The sequence below is a fragment of the Rhipicephalus sanguineus genome, chromosome 4 (genome assembly GCF_013339695.2).
Source record: "Rhipicephalus sanguineus isolate Rsan-2018 chromosome 4, BIME_Rsan_1.4, whole genome shotgun sequence".
Taxonomy (NCBI): domain Eukaryota; kingdom Metazoa; phylum Arthropoda; class Arachnida; order Ixodida; family Ixodidae; genus Rhipicephalus; species Rhipicephalus sanguineus.
In genome coordinates, this window is record NC_051179.1 from 208,586,631 (window position 1) to 208,606,372 (window position 19,742).

The 19,742-nt window shown below is 46.8% G+C and overlaps 1 protein-coding gene across 1 annotated transcript in view; it reads left to right on the top strand.

Annotated features, from left to right (window-relative positions):
* The first annotated feature begins 1,421 nt into the window (after window positions 1-1,421).
* LOC119391066 (monocarboxylate transporter 9) overlaps window positions 1,422-19,742 on the top strand; it is a 78,448-nt gene continuing 60,127 nt past the window's right edge. Inside the window, exon 1 of the mRNA XM_037658751.2 lies at window positions 1,422-1,442. The gene's annotated coding sequence lies outside the window, so the exon portion shown is untranslated. The remainder of the gene's footprint in view (window positions 1,443-19,742) is intronic.

Genomic DNA, 19,742 nt, shown 5'->3' on the forward strand with positions numbered 1-19,742 from the left:
CATGCAGGAATGTCTTATAGTTGGATGTTCTCGATACACGTGGGATCAATGTAGACGAGCGCTTTTTTCGTTTCGCCGCCACAGAAATGCAGCCGCCATTGACAGTAATCGAATCCGCGACCTTGCTCCTAGCAGCCGCAAAGCTATAAGCGCTAGGCCACCACACGGGTAGCCGATAATATAATCTAAATCCAGCGAAGTAGTATTATCGTCCAGGTGAGAGCAAGATTTTCCGCTCATGCTAGTGTCGCTATGGGCGCAAGCACAACTGCTGCCATAGCTTAGCACCTTCGCGGCGATTCACGGTGTATCGGCTCCCGAATATCTCGCCGGTCTGCACCACTGCGGTATTTTACAAGGCTATCGAGTCGCAAGCGCTAACGAAACAGCGAAGGCGAAACGAAGACCAGAGATAACACATCTGGCTGACCATAAAAAACAAAACAAACGGAGAAAGAGTAACGAGAGAGGGACACCATTCGAACGAACCGGGCACACCGAAGCGCGCCCCGGAAAAGAAACTGTAACAAGAACCACGTACAGTACGACCATCCGGGTGGTTGTCCCGGTTGAACGAACGCGAGCCAGAGGGCGTTGTTGCTGGGAGCAACTTGTGGACGTCGAGGCCGCGGCGACGCTCTGTAAGGAATCATTCACGCGCGAGGCACACTCGAGCGACAAGGTCGAGAGTGCGTCGTGTTGGCGGACCCTGTAGCCCCGAGAAAATAAGAGATACACCTGGCCGGACCCACAGCACGACTCCTCAGCAAACACTTACTGGTCGCCTCTATCTTCACCCTGGCTTAGCAACGGCATCGCCCTTTTGAGATCAAACGGCGGAGAGCGCTCAGGGCAGATACGAATGCAAAAGAGCGAGCTCACGCGAGCTTCACCAGGCTTTGTGCCACCGACGCAGTGTAATGCCCTATCGCCGGATGCGCGCGCTGCGAGCCCGACCCCATTCACACCGCCCGCGGACCGATCTCTCATCGCTCGTAAAGCGACACAAAGCTGCAGTTCAAGGGGAAAAAAAAAGCCGCATTACTTCTCGGTTCAGCAAAATAAATAGTCCCGTCAGCAGTACGAATGCGCGAAGGAGAGGTCTGGAGACCTTGCCTTATCTATACGTGCGCCCAACGCTCGCTTACACCCCTCCCTCTTTCTCTCCGCCTCCGTGTGCGTGTGTCTACTCGGGGAAGGGAAACGCTGTTCGAAGAAAAGGCGAAGACCAACAGTAACGAAAAACAAAATACACCGATAGGAACACACGCAAGTCGGTGGGCTTAGGGAAGGGCGAAACACATCGACACCAGTGCTCGCTTCGCTTTCGTATGCAATGCGCTTGTGCGTGACCAGCTACCGCGCTACGGTCGTGACGACGCGGTAAACCCATACTTCCGCAGTCATCGCCGCAAGTACAATTTCGCAAATATTATTCAACGGTAAGTGTATTTCACGTTCCACATTTCTGAACTAAAGCCGCAATGTAAATTGTGTGAAAGAGGCACTTCATTCTTTTTATAAGAGCTGGAAAAGTTTCGTTCAGCGTACATAAACTCGGTCTTCCGTATCTGAAGATGTACTGTCGTTTCTATAGTCATTCGTTTGTGGCAACTAAAGCTGCCTGATGAGCCATATTTATTTTTTGCGTCGCAGATTTGCGTACGCAGACGCTACGCGCCAATTATTTACGCCAGTTCAAGTGCTGCATAAGAGGAAATTGAGGATACGTTTCTGGCGGTCACAGAACATGCTTGAGGTTTGTACATAGGGCTGCAAGATCCCATATAGTGCAACTGACTACAATTTCCTGCCTTCGGTGTCTTGTTCGTTACTTTTTTCCTACATTGCTTCCTAAAAGCAACGAACGCAGCTGTTGAACAGCATCATTATCGTTACAAAGGAAGCTCCGTAAGTCGGCATGGTGAAGCAGGAGAACGTCCCGCTTTGAAGAACTTTAAGAGCTAATAGGAGCAGAGACGATGACAAATTCAAATATGTGTTCTAATGCCGCAGAACCGCTTAGTGGTCCATGAAGGGTAATGTTGGAGTTTATAAAATAATTTTGATCACCCGGGATGTCTAACGCGCTAAAGGTAAGATAGGCACAGCTATTCCCACGGTTGTAAATACAAGTGGTTGCAAAAGAAAACAAATGCGAACGCACAAACTCGGCTGTGCTGTAGACAAAGTTGTTGGTGCAAGTTGTATACGTGTCTTCTGGGAGGGGGCGTGGCGAGAGTTTGGTGTGTGTCTGAAATCTCAGATGCCTTTTTGCTGCTCTCGTGAGACGCAGCCCACGTCTTCTCGCGCCGCGTACTGCAACAATGGAAGCTGCGGGAGCGAGCTCGCGCACAGCTGAAATGGTTGACGGCCGTGTTCTTTTACGGTTACGAAATGCAACATCTCCTCACACCACCAAATGCAAGCTTGCAAACGCAGACCGTGTTTAATAAGAAAGCCAGTAGTTGTCTAGAAGCGTACGAGTATACACTTACGTTTTTGCATCATGCTTCACAATTTCTGCACATACCTCATTTACAGATGCTCAAGGCGCGTTGGCATCGTCGTGCTGTCGCGGCGTACAGACTCACGTGCGCCTCCTGCGCATGAAGTATTTTCTAACAGCCAGGAAGCGCAATGCGCTTCGAAGCAAAATCGGGTAAGGCCCGAATAAACGCAACACCTTGCGTTTATTTCAAATTTCATACGAATTTCGGATTTTATACTACGGTGACTGCAGCCTTCCCGTTACTATAGAGCACACTAGGTAAGCGTTGTCTGCACAACCGCCACCGTTGTTGTAGTACCTGTTCTACACGTCCTTGATGAGGCGCAACACGAAGGACTTCCTGCAACCCTCCGAATCAGTCAGAAACACCTTGAGTGGCTTGGAGCCGGGTGAGGGGATGCGATGAACGACTTCGCGTATAACGTAGTACGTTCGTACCTTTGTTCAAAATTCTGTGCAACCTCTGTGTCGTGTGCTCAACAGGTTTGTTGGTCATTCACCTTCACAGAGTTGAATGACTTACACTAATTTCTCTTTGGATATTTTTTCCGAGAGTGAAGAGGGAATGACTTGCACAATCTGACGAATGCCAACAGTTCTCTTTTCTTTGCTCTTAGATCATGGGTTATCGAGCAACAATGCCTGAAATGCCACTGTCAGTCACCCGTAATGATAATTTTACTAAGACGCCTTCTCATTGTTATTATAAACGCGTATTCTTGGCTGCATGTTGCTTGTATTTTCGTGTTTGTGGCACATTTCTTTCTACAATAATAACTGTCGCAGTTAGAGTGCGGTACTCAAGATACAACTTGTAAGTGCCCAGTGATATGCAGGGACAATATATTTGCGAGCTTGTGTGTTATGCGGGGACATTTCGTCTGTGTAAATATTTCAGTATTGTGAATATGTGGCCTTCAGGGGAAGCTGCAGCTTTGCTCTTACTATGGCCCAGTCTATTCCGCGTAGACCCGCTAGGTGGAGTCATGCTTAAGAAAAAAGAAAAAAACAAATGCACTTCCACTAATGTGAAACCTGAGGAATTGCGTAGCAAGGTCACGACGCGATTCCCGTTCGTGGAGTTCCCACTGCTCACTTTACCGCATTGACGGTGACGTTAATGATTGAGGCAAGCATGCAGGGTTTCCCCGGCCCGAGTAGAATTTTGTTCGGGAGATTCATAAACTCAGTGTGCAACATGCGCACTGCTTTTTGATGCGCTTTATCGATTTCCTGCTTGTTACGGCATTTGAGATACGTGTCGTCTGCAGCGAGTTCCATCAGGTTGTTCCCCTTTCATATGTAGCGACCGAGCGCCGGAGAAGTGCACGTGGGCGGAGCTATCATGCCTTTGGCGAGGTGGTGGTGCAATCTCTTGTGCGGCACGGGAGTCATGCGCAGGTTTTCGAAGTGTTTTTAGCAATTTTAAGTCAATTATTGCGATTATTTCTTGGCTATTTTGTTACTTATATTAGTTTAGACCTTGTTCGTTCATTTTAACACAGTTTTGAGAACTTCTAGCCTTGTTATGGCCTGTATTGAGCGCTTTACTGTGAGTGTCATCGAGCCACATGAGATGCATGGATGGGCGACAAGTCGGGCCCCTGAAGTGTTCCGCACTTAACCATTATTACTGACGCTGAGCGCTAAAGAGCTACCCACCTTCCGTTTTTAAGGCTACTTGGATAATCAAAGTAATACAGGCATTGCACGCCGGTGCGAATCAATATTTTGCGAGACATTTTGTAGGCAGCTGGCTATCGAGCATCATGTGAAGTGTGGAAATCGTTATCAAATTTACCGATGCGATTGTCTTGGTCGGGAAATAGTGCCTGTGCCAAGCATCTCAGTTCAACGTCAGCGGAGAAATCACGATATCAACGTCGATAATGTTTATGAAAAGACGCAAGCCAGAAGATTAATCCCTTTAACTACGAGAATGCAAAGTTAAAATCTTGCCGAACCCCTAAAGCAACGATTGTATTTTGAGGCAATCAATTATGGCCACATTGTCGTCTCGCGTAACGTAGGAAAGGCAATTTTAAGGGCTCGTTTTTCTTTGTTAGACACAACATTAATGAGGCCTAACAGACGAGAAAGCCAAGGAAAGTATAGGGTATGTGATTTTGCAGTAATTATGATGTAAATATGAAGAAAGGAAAGTGGGCGGAAAGATAACTAAGTTATCTTTTCGTCCACTTTACTTTCTTCACATTTACATCATAATTACTATAAAATACCATACCCCATACTCTCCTTGACTTGTCTGTTAGTCCTAATTAATCCCGCGTAACGTAGTACCTCGCGTGTGCAATGAGAATGACTAAAGCGACGACTTGCTCGCGTTTCTTCAACCATCCTATCAAAGCGCCCTGAAAAGAGATGTTTTGGCGCTATGTTACACACAGAATTCGGCCCCAGCACGACGCCACATAGTGTCTGCGTAGCGCCAGCTGATACAAGGGAAGGACGAGAGACCGCGGACAAATATCGAAGGCGGTGCATTGTAAAGCACTGCCCCGAAGCGCTAGCTAATACAAAGAAAAGATCAACCTGGTGCATCGTCTCGTGTTCACAAGCGAATTCTGTGCCACATGCCTCACGCGCAAGACAATGAATAATAATAATAATAATAATAATAATAATAATAATAATAATAATAATAATAATAATAATAATAATAATAATAATAATAATAATAATAATAATAATATTAATAATAATCATAATATCATGCTTTAGACAGTGGTATCGTTGACTACTGTGCGAGCACTTCATTCCTGCGTGTCAGCGCTATGTCTTGTGTTTTCTTCCTTTTTACCCGTGTGGGTGCGCTGTAACGATGAACTTTACGTCGCGGATTCTTTTGCAAGCGTATTGTTACCTGGGCATTACGCATCTGCGAGGATGACCTTCGTCGCTTTTGGGATGCAAGCTAAAATCTATGAGAGATAAATGTTTGGAGTGGGTAAAAGGGCCTCCCCTATAGCGCTTTCGCGCTGGCACCATACAACCGGGGCTCAATGCAAACAACGTGCGCCGTTTTCCAAACGTTGTTTATCCAGTACAGAAGCTGCGCGATCCAGTTTAATAGGCGTGCAATGCCGTAAGCTTCTGACGATTACCGCAACCTGTTTTCCATCGCGGGCGTCCCAGGTGAAAGTGACGCCGAAAAGAATACGATGAGATTAACTGATAGTGAGACGCTCATTGCTTCTCCGTCGCTTATCTCTTCTTGCTCGTCGCAAAGCTACACTGAAGTGGTGCGGCTTGTAAATGGTGTGAACGTCAACTCTGCAGGCGGATTCCTTGCATAGATATTGCATAGATATCGCCGTGCCGAGAGGTTCCGCGACGATCGCACTGTTGGTACATCTTGTTCGCGCAAACGAACCAAATGTAAGTCTGCGTAACGCGTTAGCCGTGCCAGCAACTGCGCCAAGAAGAAATGAAAATTGTTGGTGTGCTGTATTTATATCTTACAAATTCTCGCTGAGGACAAATCGTAATAAATGGAAATCGACCAACTAGCGTGGAGCTGCTGATCTTTTACACGCCTCGTTCACAGTTCCGTATTCGTGTTTAACCAATTTGCGGGAAACGAAAAAAAAAAAAAAACGAGCCGCAGACAAAAGCAAGCTTCAAACTGCTTTTCCATTATGTCGGCTGGCATGTTTGCAATGAACGCAAGAAAGAACAGACCAATAAACGCAAGGGCACAATGTCGTCGCGACCCAAACTATCACGCTAAATATGGGAGACCTGAGCCCGGGCCGTTAATCTGCCGGACAAATAATAAAGTTCTTCCATCCATCCATTTGGACGACTATGAGCCATCTCTTTGTTTCGCTACTTCACTGGTGTCCGCTTTTCATGTTCATGCTATTTAATGTATTGTTAGACAATTCAACGCAGGAGAACACGTAAATGTTTCCTCTTGTGTGATTAGGCAACTACAATAAGACATGTGTGACATCATTTTGTGACCAGGAAGTGTTCGTTCAATTTCCCGCTTTTCTCGCGAAATTATGCGCACGGAAAAGGAATTTTCTACAAAAGGTACTCCAGAACTAAAACAATAGCAGGTGGAACTAAACACGAGTACAAAATGTCCTATATTAGTTTTAGATCATCATAAGGCGGACGCTTCAGTTACTTTCTCTCCGCGCAGATGACCCGATTTCCTACTCACCCAAAGCGTTTGCAGTGCCTCAACAATGAAAACATTTATGACATTTAGCCAACTGAGCTGCGGTTCCATGTTGAATACAGAAATTACAACGCGTGAAAGACTGTTCGCAAAGCAAATGTCGTCCTTCCAAGCTTCATTTATATCCAGAGCGTGGCGTTTCTTCATTGTCAGCTGTAGCGTTATATCACCTATGGTATAAAGAGCTTCCTTTTTTTTGTGGTTGCTCTACAACAAATTTCATCTACAGTGAGGACTCCTATTCTCTTCATTTGTTTCAGAAAGAGAAAGACAGAAAGAAAAGATTAGGCAGAGGCTGTGCGGCGAATTGGCTCCTAAAGTTGGATCATGTATTTCGGCTGTAGTTTAGCGTGATATTTTCTTTTGCATGGGCTAAGATGATGCGATAATCCACCCACTTGAAGTCTGTTACGTATAGCATGCCATGATTCTATAAATGCTACGCCATTACTTTTCGTTGTTTCGTTGCTTAAGTTAAATAGCATAAAGAAGTTAGATATTTAGTGTATCCTGCCAGTCTGTTACATCTCGCCGAACCCTCAATACCATTTGTGCTTACCGTCTTTTCACTCGCCGTTTCGATCTTTACTTCACGCACAAATATAACTTAAGAGTTTTTATATTTTCAGCTTTTTCTTTTCGAACTGCCAAGGGAAGCCAGTGGACTTCTCGAAGTCTTTGATTCCGAAAAGCGGTAGCGAAAATGCCGACCAGATATAGCTCTACTCATTTCTGTACAAGCAGAATGGTTTCCTAATGACCCCGGGGTCTCATTCTACAGCGTAGCCTCATTAAATTGTTTGTACACCGTGGTTCCATTTTTTCGATTGTGTAAGAGCTCGTTCATACAGCCCTGCTAACTTTTACGACTCAAAATGATGTTTTTTTTTTACTTCGTATCCGGTCTTTCACGGAGAAGCCTGCTTCCTATAGGAATCCACGGTCATAACGCCGTCGAGTTATTCGATGTCCGCACTTCCGTTCGGCCTGGCGGCCTACAATATTGCTAATAGCGAGACGTAGTAGCGTTCGGACCTTCGCTAGTATATATGCGTACATAAAACAGTATAAGCGCAGTCGCAGAGCCACACCTTGTAGCGTAGTTCAATATTAAACGCGCCGAAGGAATGACTACACGGCGTGGCCCAATCGGCAGCCTAGCACTTCCGGTTGTATTTTTTAAAGCGGTCGGCTGTTCCTTGGGCGTTGTGGCCTTGTCACTTGTAAGGAGAGTAAAAGAAACGCGTACCCGAAGATATCACGAGGTCGAACACGCTAATGGCGTCCCGAACAAAGGGACTTCTTGTTTGCAATTTGTTTCGACTTGAAAGCTTGCCAAAGCAAGACCGGGACACAATGAAAGCGGCCGGAGGCTTCCGCTCCAGGAAAAGCAGTCGCAGCTCGAAAGAGCTGCGCCGCTTTACAAATAATCTCCACGTGCGGTAACAATCTAGGAGAATATAGTCAGAAAGTGGTAGTGAGCCAAACACTTGTCACGTTCCATGGATTCCTTGATGCGCAACGTGTTTGTTCTTTTTTTTTCATGCGTTCAGTTTTTTACCTCACGGTTCTTAATCCAGCCGGAGAAACAGGGACGGCTCAACGTAGCAGTAATGATTAGCAGCGGTGCTATGCAGGATGGCCCGAGTTTGGTGAAACTCGGAATCTTTCTGAGCTCTGGCGACGCCCCCTTTTGCACGAGCTAACAGTGCGAAAAGGTAGGTCAAGTCCACTGATCTCAAATCCATCCCTCAGCGCGCGCTGCGTTGAATTGGTTACGATGGGACGTAGTGTCACGTCAAGGGCGGTCCACAAAGTTGGGTGGCGTCTTCTAACCAGAGGCATCTTCTTTCATTTCTTTGTTGTCCCAATGAGTACAGAAGTGCGCCCATGAAAGAAAAATGTCAGAAACATTTACTAACGATATTTTTTAGAGGTACGGGCTGTTTAAATTCAATTTCAAGCGTTTAATGTCTGCACTAACTAACCTTTGGAAAAAATCTTGGAGGACGCTTGAGCTTCGCCTTCAAGAGTAGAACACGATAGCTAAATCAGGCCCCGTGCGCATCGCCTTCTCAACTGCTAGCCTAGGTTTGGTTCTGGGTGCATGCCTCAACCATGCCGTAAGGAAACGAACGACTGCGAGCGAAACATTGGCTGTTTCGAACTATCACAGAATGTCTACTGCAAGTACAGTTGTCAAATTCCCACTACGCCATAATTCTTCATTTTGCGAATCAGCGAGGGGCCCACTACGCGTCCCTAAGGCAACACGCGATCCTACGAAGCTGTTCACTTTGTTGATGCTGTTGCTGACGATGATGATCAAATATGTCTGAGCGCTTTGTAATGGGTGGGCCTCTAAAACACCCACTTGTTGCGCAATTCACGTGTTTTCACGCCTGGCGTGATTCTACGCTTCTAGTACGCAATATTACATGCGTTAAGGAAACTCCTTGCACTACATGGCATTCATATAGCGTTTTCTTCCGAAGCAGTTTCAAGAAATATCATCGCTCTGTGGTATAACACATGCTTGCTACGCAGACGGCCTGGTTTCGATTCTCACTCGAACCCTAAGATTTTTCTTATTCAATTTATTTGCATCTTTCTCGATTTTTCGGTCCCGGACAAGAGGATGATTTTTCGATCAAAACCAACGACGCCGGCGCCGACACCGGAATTTCTGCGAAACAAACTCTTTAACTCTATCGCGTTAATTATCAGCACTGTGGCCTCTGAGATTAGCTCCGGCCGAGCGCCTTACAACACCGCGGCCGGAGCTAATCGCCGAGGCCACGTGTATAATCATTATGGTCGGCCTGCACATCGTAGTGCGTTGCTCGGCTGACGCGCACCCTCTTCGTGACCTTCATCGTCTGCTCGCTCCCCGAGCACGCGCGGCCGGCAGATTAGCTAATTGCTAGGTGAAGCTAATTAAACCAAGACACGCTATGACCAAAATAATTAAGCATAGTCATGCTAAGAGCGAGCTTATTTAGCCACGTCTTGCTAAGAACATGCCAATTATGACCATGCATTTTAATTAAGATCTCACTAATGATGCCGTGTCTTGCTAATGCCGTGCTACTAGACTATGCTAATTAAAACACGCTACCCCGACCAAGTTATTCAAGACATTGATAACTCACGTCGCGCTACTCAGAAATATGCTAATTAGATCCACACTAAGACATTGCTAATTAGGCATGAGTATATAACACCGCGATAATTAGCATATGACAATTAAGACATGACTCTCCAATATCATGTCAATTAAGACTTAACTAATAAATGCCATCAAGATTGAGACCGAACTGACGGGGTCTTCACTCGGAAGCAGACCGAGCAAGCTGAGTAGACGAGCCACGTAAAAAGCTTGAAGAAGCTAGGTGATGAGCTCTTCTGATGGCCCCTGCCTTGCGCAAATAGTGCAAACTAACCAAATTATTTTATATGGAAAGAAGCTTCTACTTAGCGTCCACCGCATGAAACGCTTGACAGTCACACTGGCACTATGACAGCCACGAGTTGAACTGGTGTCTTCTCAGAATCAACGATTTTGTACCCGAGTTCGCGCGTCAATCAGTTTGATTGACAGACGCCCGCGGCGACGATCGGGTCCGCCCACCGCGTTTGCTCTTGCCGAGGAGCAGTGCCCACACCGCAACGCCAGAGAGTGGCACAAATCTGTGCGCTTAATCGCACAGGCTATACACACACGTGCAAAGAACTAAATGTTACATCACCAGTAGCTATGATGTCTCGCATTCAACTTCACAGCACTCGCGACATACTACTCACAGCCATGAAGCAAGCGCCGCTGGTGGCATTCGCGGTGAAAAATGTTATTTACTTGTTTGTGGGGACACTCTTTCTACGGATTCGTTAGTGCAGAAACATCTTCAGCATTGTAATGTAAGCGGCAGTAAGCTGTCCATCTATTTATCTGTAATATTGCGATTGAAGCGGCACGAGCTGCACGAGTGTGCTGCTTGTGCGCCCTTGTTGCCTTCAGAGTGGAAATTTCCATGCTGCAGGTGGAACGAAAAAACTTGCCTGAAAGAGTACAAACGCCCACGAACACGCCTGTGGGAGGCGCGATGTTCAGTTGGCAAAAAAAACACGGCAGATGCCCCATAACGTGGGAATCGATGTCATTCGAAGCACGCGCCGGGAAAGTGACTGTGGCGTAAATTTTACATTGAGTAAAACGTTACGAAATGACGCTCAAGATATGTGCAAATCGTATACGCATACAAGTATGTTGAAATTATCGCACATGTGTTATATAACCAGTTGTTTACAGTTGCGTAACGATGCCAACAGCAGCGTGAGTATTAACACCACCAGACGTGGTAAGCTGATATGTAGAGCTTGTAGCTGTCCGTTATGATGGAGACCGGAGGCACGTTTCACGAACCCGTGTGTATGTGTGGAAGGGGTTCCTTAGAGTTCTCAGGTAGATGGCGGGGAGCGGCATGTATTCGTTACTGTAAGTGGTGTGCGCAACACTGACCTCGTCGATTCCGCTGCTTGCCTGTGCGTGTTCATGTGTCTGGCGGCCGGCGAAGTGGGATGCGACCTATGTTGAAGTTGCGCATCGCCGTGTTTTTATGTGTGCCCACGCCTCCACACCTGCAACGAAGCCGCTTGCTGTGGACGACACCGTGGGCTCATCGGTCCAGGTTTCAGAAAGTGCTAACACGACAGTTTCTGTGAGCAGGGCCTCTTTTTCAAGGTCGATCACGTGCGCGTTCACAGACTGCACGATGAGAGCGGCGAGTGTGCAATCATTGTTCTGGTTGTGGCATAGAATGGAGGTGGTAGCCCGGTCCAAGACATTTTCTAGAGGCCTGTTCGCTAGCCCGTCCATGTCGTCGACAGACTGTGTGTCGATAGAGCCGGCGAAATGTCGGAACCTGAATTCACCTTTTGCGTTGGTGACGTATAGGCCATCGAGACTAGTTAAGTAGACCAAATTCAGTGGTTGGCGCTTATCGTATCCGTAGACCAACTGGGTGTATGCGGCCCTTTGTGACATATATATAGTTATGGCGTTTCCTTGCGCAAAGGGAAACTGTGTCCTCTTACATGAAATATTTTTGTGGCGTATATCGTGGTTGTGGTGGTTGCATTATTACCACGGGCACCCATTTCAAGTCTATTGAACGGTGTGCGTTAGTGATGTGTCCAGTATACGGTGCGCGGTAGGGACGACAGTGCCTACCGTGGACGTTCGAAATTAAAGCCACAGCTGCACGAGGCTGCCGTGTTCATCACGCTGCTTGTACCACAAGCTGTCCATGTTTTCATTAACGAGGCCGTCGCTTAAGTCGATGTAGGCCGTGATCATGTACGGCTTGCCGATGCTCAGGTAAATTGAGGCCGGCAGGCTAACCATGTCACTTGCGTTCATGTTGGGCACCTTGGTCAGGACATCCCTATGGACGTGCTCGTTCTTGTAGCCAGTTATGTTATCGCATGCGGGATGACATAACACGTTGACCGCAGCGTCGAGGCAACGTGGATTATAGCGGTCGACGTCCGAATTGCTGTAGTATAGCCGTATGCTCTCAGGGCACTTAGCGGTGGCTTTTTCGCGTGTCACAAAGCGGCTCTCAATCAATATAACGTTATACTCAGTGAGCATGAGGTCATCGCCCAGCCTCATAAGAAATTAAGAGAACACTGCACCATTCTGGCGGACCGCGTGGATGAGCAGATGGCAGTCGAGCGTCTTCCAGGGGAGTTTTGCCTTCAGCTCCCTCACTTGCCTTGCCTTTAAAATGTGGATGTTTTGGGATTACTGTGTTGATTGAGACTGTGGATCACCTGTTGCACATACCAGGGGCATAGCCAGAAATATATATTTTTTTTTGGGGGGGGGGGGGGGGGAAGAAGCTCACCTCCTTGGACTGAAAGGGGGGTCGGGCAGACGGAAGTGATCGAGTGTCAGTTGGTGCTCCGTGTGCCATGGCAAAAAATAAACAATTCGGGGGAGAGGGGCACGGGTGCGCTGGGCCCCCTGTCTACGCCACTGGCGCATACCCTTATAACATAACTGTGGTATGCGGTTGTGTGCCACACGTGACGGAGTGAAATGGTTTCATGGCGTATGCAACAGGCTTTTTGCGTTATTCATGTCATGACCAGTGAATCGTGTTCGTCATACACTGATCCCCTGCTATGCCAATTTTGGTATATTACAAGTTATGTAGACGACCAGGAGAGCTTCCAGACGCAGATAGATAGATAGATAGATAGATAGATAGATAGATAGATAGATAGATAGATAGATAGATAGATAGATAGATAGATAGATAGATAGATAGATAGATAGATAGATAGATAGATAGATAGATAGATAGATAGATAGATAGATAGATAGAAACGGCCAAAGTGCCTGAGGTTCACTAAGAAACGCTTCGCATTTAAAAGATAGCGCGACGATCACGCTGACGTCGCTGCACTGTTGAAATGTTGACTGAGTGGCGGCGCTGACGCGTTCGCACGCGGCGTTCCTTTGAAACACTGCAATGCCGCACATGCGTTTGTGACGCCATGCTCATTCTTGTAGTCGTTTTTATCAAAGCTGTTATCACGCGCTCAGCACTGTCTTCCTGTCATGATGGTCGTAGTGTGAGCTCGGAGCAAACTCGTCTTGCCGAGAAGCTCGGGCCATCCTGCATAGCACTCCTGGGCGGGATATTACGCAGGGACGATAATTAATTACGTTTCTGACGCCTTACCAAAATAAAGTCTAATTTATTTCTTTGCTTTTCTTTTCGAATCGCGCCAGGCGTTAAAACATGTGAACTGCGCAACGAGTGGGTGTTTTAACGGCCCATCCATTACAAAGAGCGCTCACATGTCTTAATCACCGTAAGCAGCAAACGCATCCTCAAAGTGAGCAGCTGCGTAGGTTCACTTATGGACGAATTGTGGGCCCTTCGCCGATTTGCAAAACGAATAATTATGGCGTAGTGGGCACTTGGGAACTATATTTGCAGTAGGCATTCTACGATAGTTTGGAATGGCCAATGTTACGCGCACAGGCGTTCGTTTCATTGCGACACTGTTGGGGCCTCCACTGAGAACCAAAGCCAGGATAGCAATTGAGAAGGTGATACGCACGGGGCCCGACTACGCTACAGCGTTCTACTCTTGAAGGCGTAGCTCAAGCGTCCCCCAAGTTTTTTTTTTTTTTTCTGATAGAGGTGGCTTCTGAGCTTTGTGAGACAGAACTCGCGCCTTCCGAAAAATTACGAGCGGAAAATGGCACGCCCGCATGTATTCTTTGTCAGTTCATGTCAGCATCGCGGCGCACACGCTATACGCATAATATAATAATATTATCTGGGGTTTAACGTCCCAAAACCACGATATGATTATTAGGGACGCCGTAGTGGAGGTTTCCGGAAATTTTTACCACCGGGGGTTCTTTAACGTGCGCCTAAATCTATGTACACGGGCCTCAAACATTTTCGCCTCCAGCGAAAATGCAGCCGCCGCGGCCGGCACGCTATGCACAGGGGATAAACAGTGAAGTGTATACACAGAATACATCAGTGTGTGTGTGTGTGTGTGTGTGTGTGTGTGTGTGTGTGTGTGTGTGTGTGTGTGTGTGTGTGTGTGTGTGTGTGTGTGTGTGTGTGTGTGTGTGTGTGTGTGTGTGTGTGTGTGTGTGTGTGTGTGTGTGTGTGTGTGTGTGTGTGTGTGTGTGTGTGTGTGTGTGTGTGTGTGTGTGTGTGTGTGTGTGTGTGTGTGTGTGTGTGTGCGCGCGCGCGCGTGTGTGTGTGTGTGCGTGCGTGTGTGTGGGGGGAGTTAACTTTCGCACAGCAGTTCTCTTCTTTTTATTGAACTCTGTCTTCTCGGCGTTGTGCTGGCTGATGAACGGAGTGGTTTGGTTATTCAAACAAAACGCACGCCAGGGTACCGAATCAGGACTTCACCAGTTTCATGAAAATCATCTTACTGTGAATTCTCGATTACCGTTATTTTTTTAGATTTTATGTGAAATTGGTCGCATGACCAAGTAATTGAAGAATAAATAGCGGCAATATTTGTTCAACATATTCGTGAAAGTAGACACAAACTCCAAGAAATTTATTAGCTTTCGCGCTTGGTAACATTTTCACAATATCTTTTTTTCGGCTAGCTCACCCGCCTCCGCGTTCACAGGAAACGCCCTTATTCATATAAAAAGGAAAAGTATTTCATACGCATCCTTGGAATATTGCCGCCTTCACCAACCAGACTAAAACGGTGCACTTGACCAGATCGCGCGCAGCAAGAATGTACGCTGCAACTGAGGCGGAAAGCAAGTTTTCCTTGACGTTCGATTTAATTTTGTTCCTTCACAATTGGATTGAACGTGACCAACACGGTTACGCTATCGCTAGAATCAGCCGCTAAGCGGGCCGCGTAATTAGGCAAACAAGGATGAATAACTAAAAATAAAAACATTGCAATACACATACCCAGCACTGCCATCTGGACGACCTTTCAAATGTGCATTGCACGTCAAAGTAACGGCCCTGCAACCTGGTAATGACTGTACCTTCAGCTTGCTATAGCGCTCTTTTGCACTGCTCGACTCCTGTGTCTTTTGGCTCCTTGGTCGCTGTTGCAAATACCAACTATCGTCGTTGTCGGTATTTCTGCACCACTGGGCTGTCCTATTTGTACGTGGAAATAACGCGAATTAATGGGCAAATAACTAAAAACTACCCCCTCGCACTGACTACTCCCCCCCACCCCCCAATTCACGGTGTCCGTCGGCGCTCTTGCAACAAGATATTTCCTATGCGATGTGCACAACAGAACTGCTGCGACGAAAGCGAGAAAATAACAAATTAAGTAATTCTATCACAAATAAGGAACTTTTGATACATTCGTGCAAAAATCATGACCAAGTGCAACTCATCCTTAGCTGCATCCAATAACAATGAGCCAAAAAAACGGGTGTAAGGTTTCGGAGCTCTGGTTTGCCAGTGTACTCGATTTTACGGTATAAAAATCGCACTATGCCTTACGGAATCTTCTAAGACGGTTCGACGGTGAAAGCTTTTTTTTTCTCTTAGTCGAATGTAATGATCTATGCTCACTCCCACCAAGAAGTTCTCTGCACCTCACGTGGTGTTGGACTTCCTCCGGAATCGGCGCACCCATCACTAAGCGACGACGTCATGTAGTGACGTCATCATATAGCCTCATATTGCGTGACGTCACAGATCACTTCATGATCTTATATCACGTGATACTGTTTGAACCATTCGTGTTGAAGCCGATGGTCACTTTTCGGTTTTCATGAGGCGCCTTAGTATTATATTAAGGACCATTCAGTTTACTGAATCTGCTCTCTCTCTGTTTTCGTTTTTGTCTAAGTGCAAGCTCGAAATGTCCAGCTGTCCAACCGACTGGAGAGGCATTTACGCCGACAAGTGTTGCGATCGTGCGAGAGTGATACGTGCTTGCATCGATATGCACAGCTGATGAAGGACTTTCAAGGTACACTGCTGAGTTGAGAGAGGTAACAATCGATGGTTCAATTGCTCTTTGGTGTAACACTGACGGAAGGAGTAATGAACCAACGGAAAGACAATTAGACGTGCGTGACGCAAGTTACCAACTGGTTTAGTTCTGTTGGCTAACACTCTTTATATACACACGGTAAGGGTGTGTGCGCAAGATATAAAAAGATAATGGCGAGTGATGGTGCTCTGTGCCGGAACAGCAGCGCTCGCGTGCACCGTTAGCCATAAGAAAACCAACCTCAGCTTCGGTGATCATTATTAAAGAAGTGCTTAAGCCCCTCTCTTTTTCCTTTGCGAGAGCAAATGTTTCCGTTATTTCTTGCTCGTCATTCTTTTATGTTTTCTTTAGTGACCCGAGTACCGAGTGATACTCTTTCCTGCGTTTCCAAACCACCCACCCAAGCGTCGATGCGAGTTTTCCGAAAACCTTGACGAAACAAAAAAAAAGTATAAAAAGCAGTAGAATGTGTTAAAAGGGTACTGACACAAAATTTCGCGGCCGAGATAGCCTGCGGGATTGATTCCCGTGTACGTGCGTGTACCATCTGCAAAATATCGACAGCGAATAAAGCTTGAAAGGTATTTTATATGAATTTTGAAGTTCGCGAGCGCGATCCAGCATTATAGGCCGCACCTGGTGCATTGACACCCTCGGAGGTGACCCGAGGTGACACCCCTACTTCCCCTACGTAACCGTTGCGGCCGGTACAAGTTATGATGACGTCGTAGCCGCCATTTCTGCTTTGACGCGCTTCCCGACGAATCGCTCCTCGTCAGCGGGTCAAACCTGAAGTGATTCGCCACGTCGAAAATTCCTTCCATCCCCGCCGCAAGAAAATCGTCGCCATCAGACGACGATGAGCCCGGCGACGACAGACCGCGCGGAAATGCGTCGCTGTTCTGTGTGCTCACGTGACCGAGCGTTTCACTCGCTAGGTGGTGATAGTTGCACCCGGCGGCTTGTCGTTTTTGGAGCTCTGTAAAACCGAAACTGAGGCTGTGTCGGTAATGAGGAGCTTGTAATTAATTTGTCTGTGGCGCGCTGTAGCAAACGATGTGCCGTATTATGACTAACAGGCCCCCAGCAACACATTGCAGCAAAAAAAAACGCGGGGCGAAAATTATTGTGTCAGGACTCCTTTAAGTTAAGGGTTGTATGTAGTAGGGTGGTCATTAAGGTATGTCATCAAAATAAGATTATGGAAATAAATAAAATGCAATTGGCGGAAATTACCCAAAAATGCAATTAGTGTAAACGCTTCGGCAAACTGGTTCAAAATTGATCGTTTTGGTTCAATTTACGAGTTAATTTTAAGGCAAAAGCCTTACAGGCCTTTTCGTTTGATCACAGATCACTGCCTGATGATGGCGTCATGCGACATCATCCTGACGTCACAGATTGTCAAAATTTGTGAAGTCATTGTGACTTAATCGTGACCTCACTATGACGCTACATAAGATGAAGTCACGTGATGAGGTCATGACGCGAAATTATCGAATGGTCAAACAGGTGCCGATACCCGAGGCGGTGCAATGTCCGGTGAGGTGCAGAAAGTTTGCGATGCTTCCGATGCTGGAGTAAGCGCAAAACAGCGTTAAATACACAAAGATGAGTGTGTGTGTGGGGGGGGGGGGGGGTCCAATAATCAGTACATGGACTGAGAAGGAAGAAAAAAAAAGATGGCTTACAGTTACTCTCAAGTTTACCAACAGAGTCAGTACGAGTATTATCTCTCAGACCCTTAAGTCTTGCATTAGGACCGGTTTACTTTTTCTGTGCCAATGATTTTAGTGCTATGCAATTTCGGAGAGAATTTGCGATGTTTGCAGCACGCCACCAAGTTGCTGGGCCTTGTTAGAAGCCGACACGTGCATTTGTGCTCCCGTAATCTCTCGTTTAGAAGAGACTCGAAAAAAAAAAATCGAGCGAAAAATAAGGGAATCACTTGCTGTCACCAAGAAGAATGAGAAATGCCCAAGCCCTCCGTCTGTAAAGCTTACCGAAGCTGAGGTTCGTTTTGCCAAGGCCAACAAGTGCAGATGAATACTGCTTTCCTGGCACGCGCCAATATCATTCGTCATTATCTTGTAATATATTTATTACACACGCATATTAGTATGTATATATGCGCGTTACCTAACATTATTAAACCGGTTGGTAGTCTGCGCGATGTGCGTGTAATCTTTTATCGTCGTCCTTTATAGGGAATCCAAGCTCAAGCTCGGGCGCGACTATCGCGCGGCCGAGCTATGCGTTACTGGGGATAGACGCTGCCGGCGAAGGCAGTTTGTCGCCGGATTTGGCAGCGGCGGCGGCAAGGACACGTGCGCGCATGCGCTCCTCATTAGACCCGGAGCACTGTTACTCAGCAATAGTTATATTGTGACGCAGCACAGATGCAATCCGAGAGCTCTGCGCGTGAGCGGAAGGGGGGGGGGGGGTCGCAGTGTTGTGACGAAAGGAGATACATGGTGGATATTCACAGCACGATAAGAGCAGTGGCGCCGTTCGACGTTGCTCTGGATGCATATTCCCCCATTCAGTGTCACACTAAGCTCAATTGAAGAATGAACGTCCTGCCAACTATCACCGTTTATTGTTTTATTAAAGGGGTACTGCCACAAAAATTTAGGTATGACGTTTTCTTTTGTTTTTTTTTCTGCAATATGTTGCGGCGGCCATATTGGTCATCACATAGCACATCGCTTGCTGTAGCGCGCGAGAGATAATTAATTATGGTCTGTTTCTTTCCGACCAATCATAATTTCGGTTTAGGAGAGCTTTGAGAATGACAATCCACCAGGTGCAACTAACTCCATCTAGCATGCGAAACGGCCTACAGAACTGTGACGCGCTTTCACGCTGCCTGCATCGTCTGCTGGCGTTCTTTCGCCTGCCGCATGTGCTGCGCCGTCATCGTCACAATCATCGTCGTCTAGTGACAACGAATTCCTTGAGGCTTCCACACTTCCCGCACGTTCGCCGCGGGCACGTAGTCGCTAGTAACCGCAGAATAGCAGATGATGAGGATGAAAGAGTAATAGTGACTGCGGCGTCATGATAATAGATGCACCAGCACGGAGCTCAGCCGTAGTGGTGACGTCTCGGAAATTGGGGGTCACTTTCAGGTCACCTTAGATGCTGTCAATGTCGCGAAGTGCGGCGTATAGCGCTGGATCGTGCACGCAAACCTCATTCATATCAGTTACCTCCGAAGCTATATTCGCTGTTCAGATGTGATAGATGAAGTAAGCACGTTCACGGGAATCAATTCTGCAGGCTATCTCGGCCGCGAAACTTTGTGTCAGTACCCCTTTAAGTACATAACAACTACGGTCGTTGCAATAAGGTTCAGGCTACGGGCTTCCCATTTCTTTCCGCATGCGAATGCTAATTTTAGTCCCCTACCTACGACACCAATGGGCAAACTTACGATCAATTTGCAGTTTTACCTAGCCACTTAAGCCGCCTCTACATATC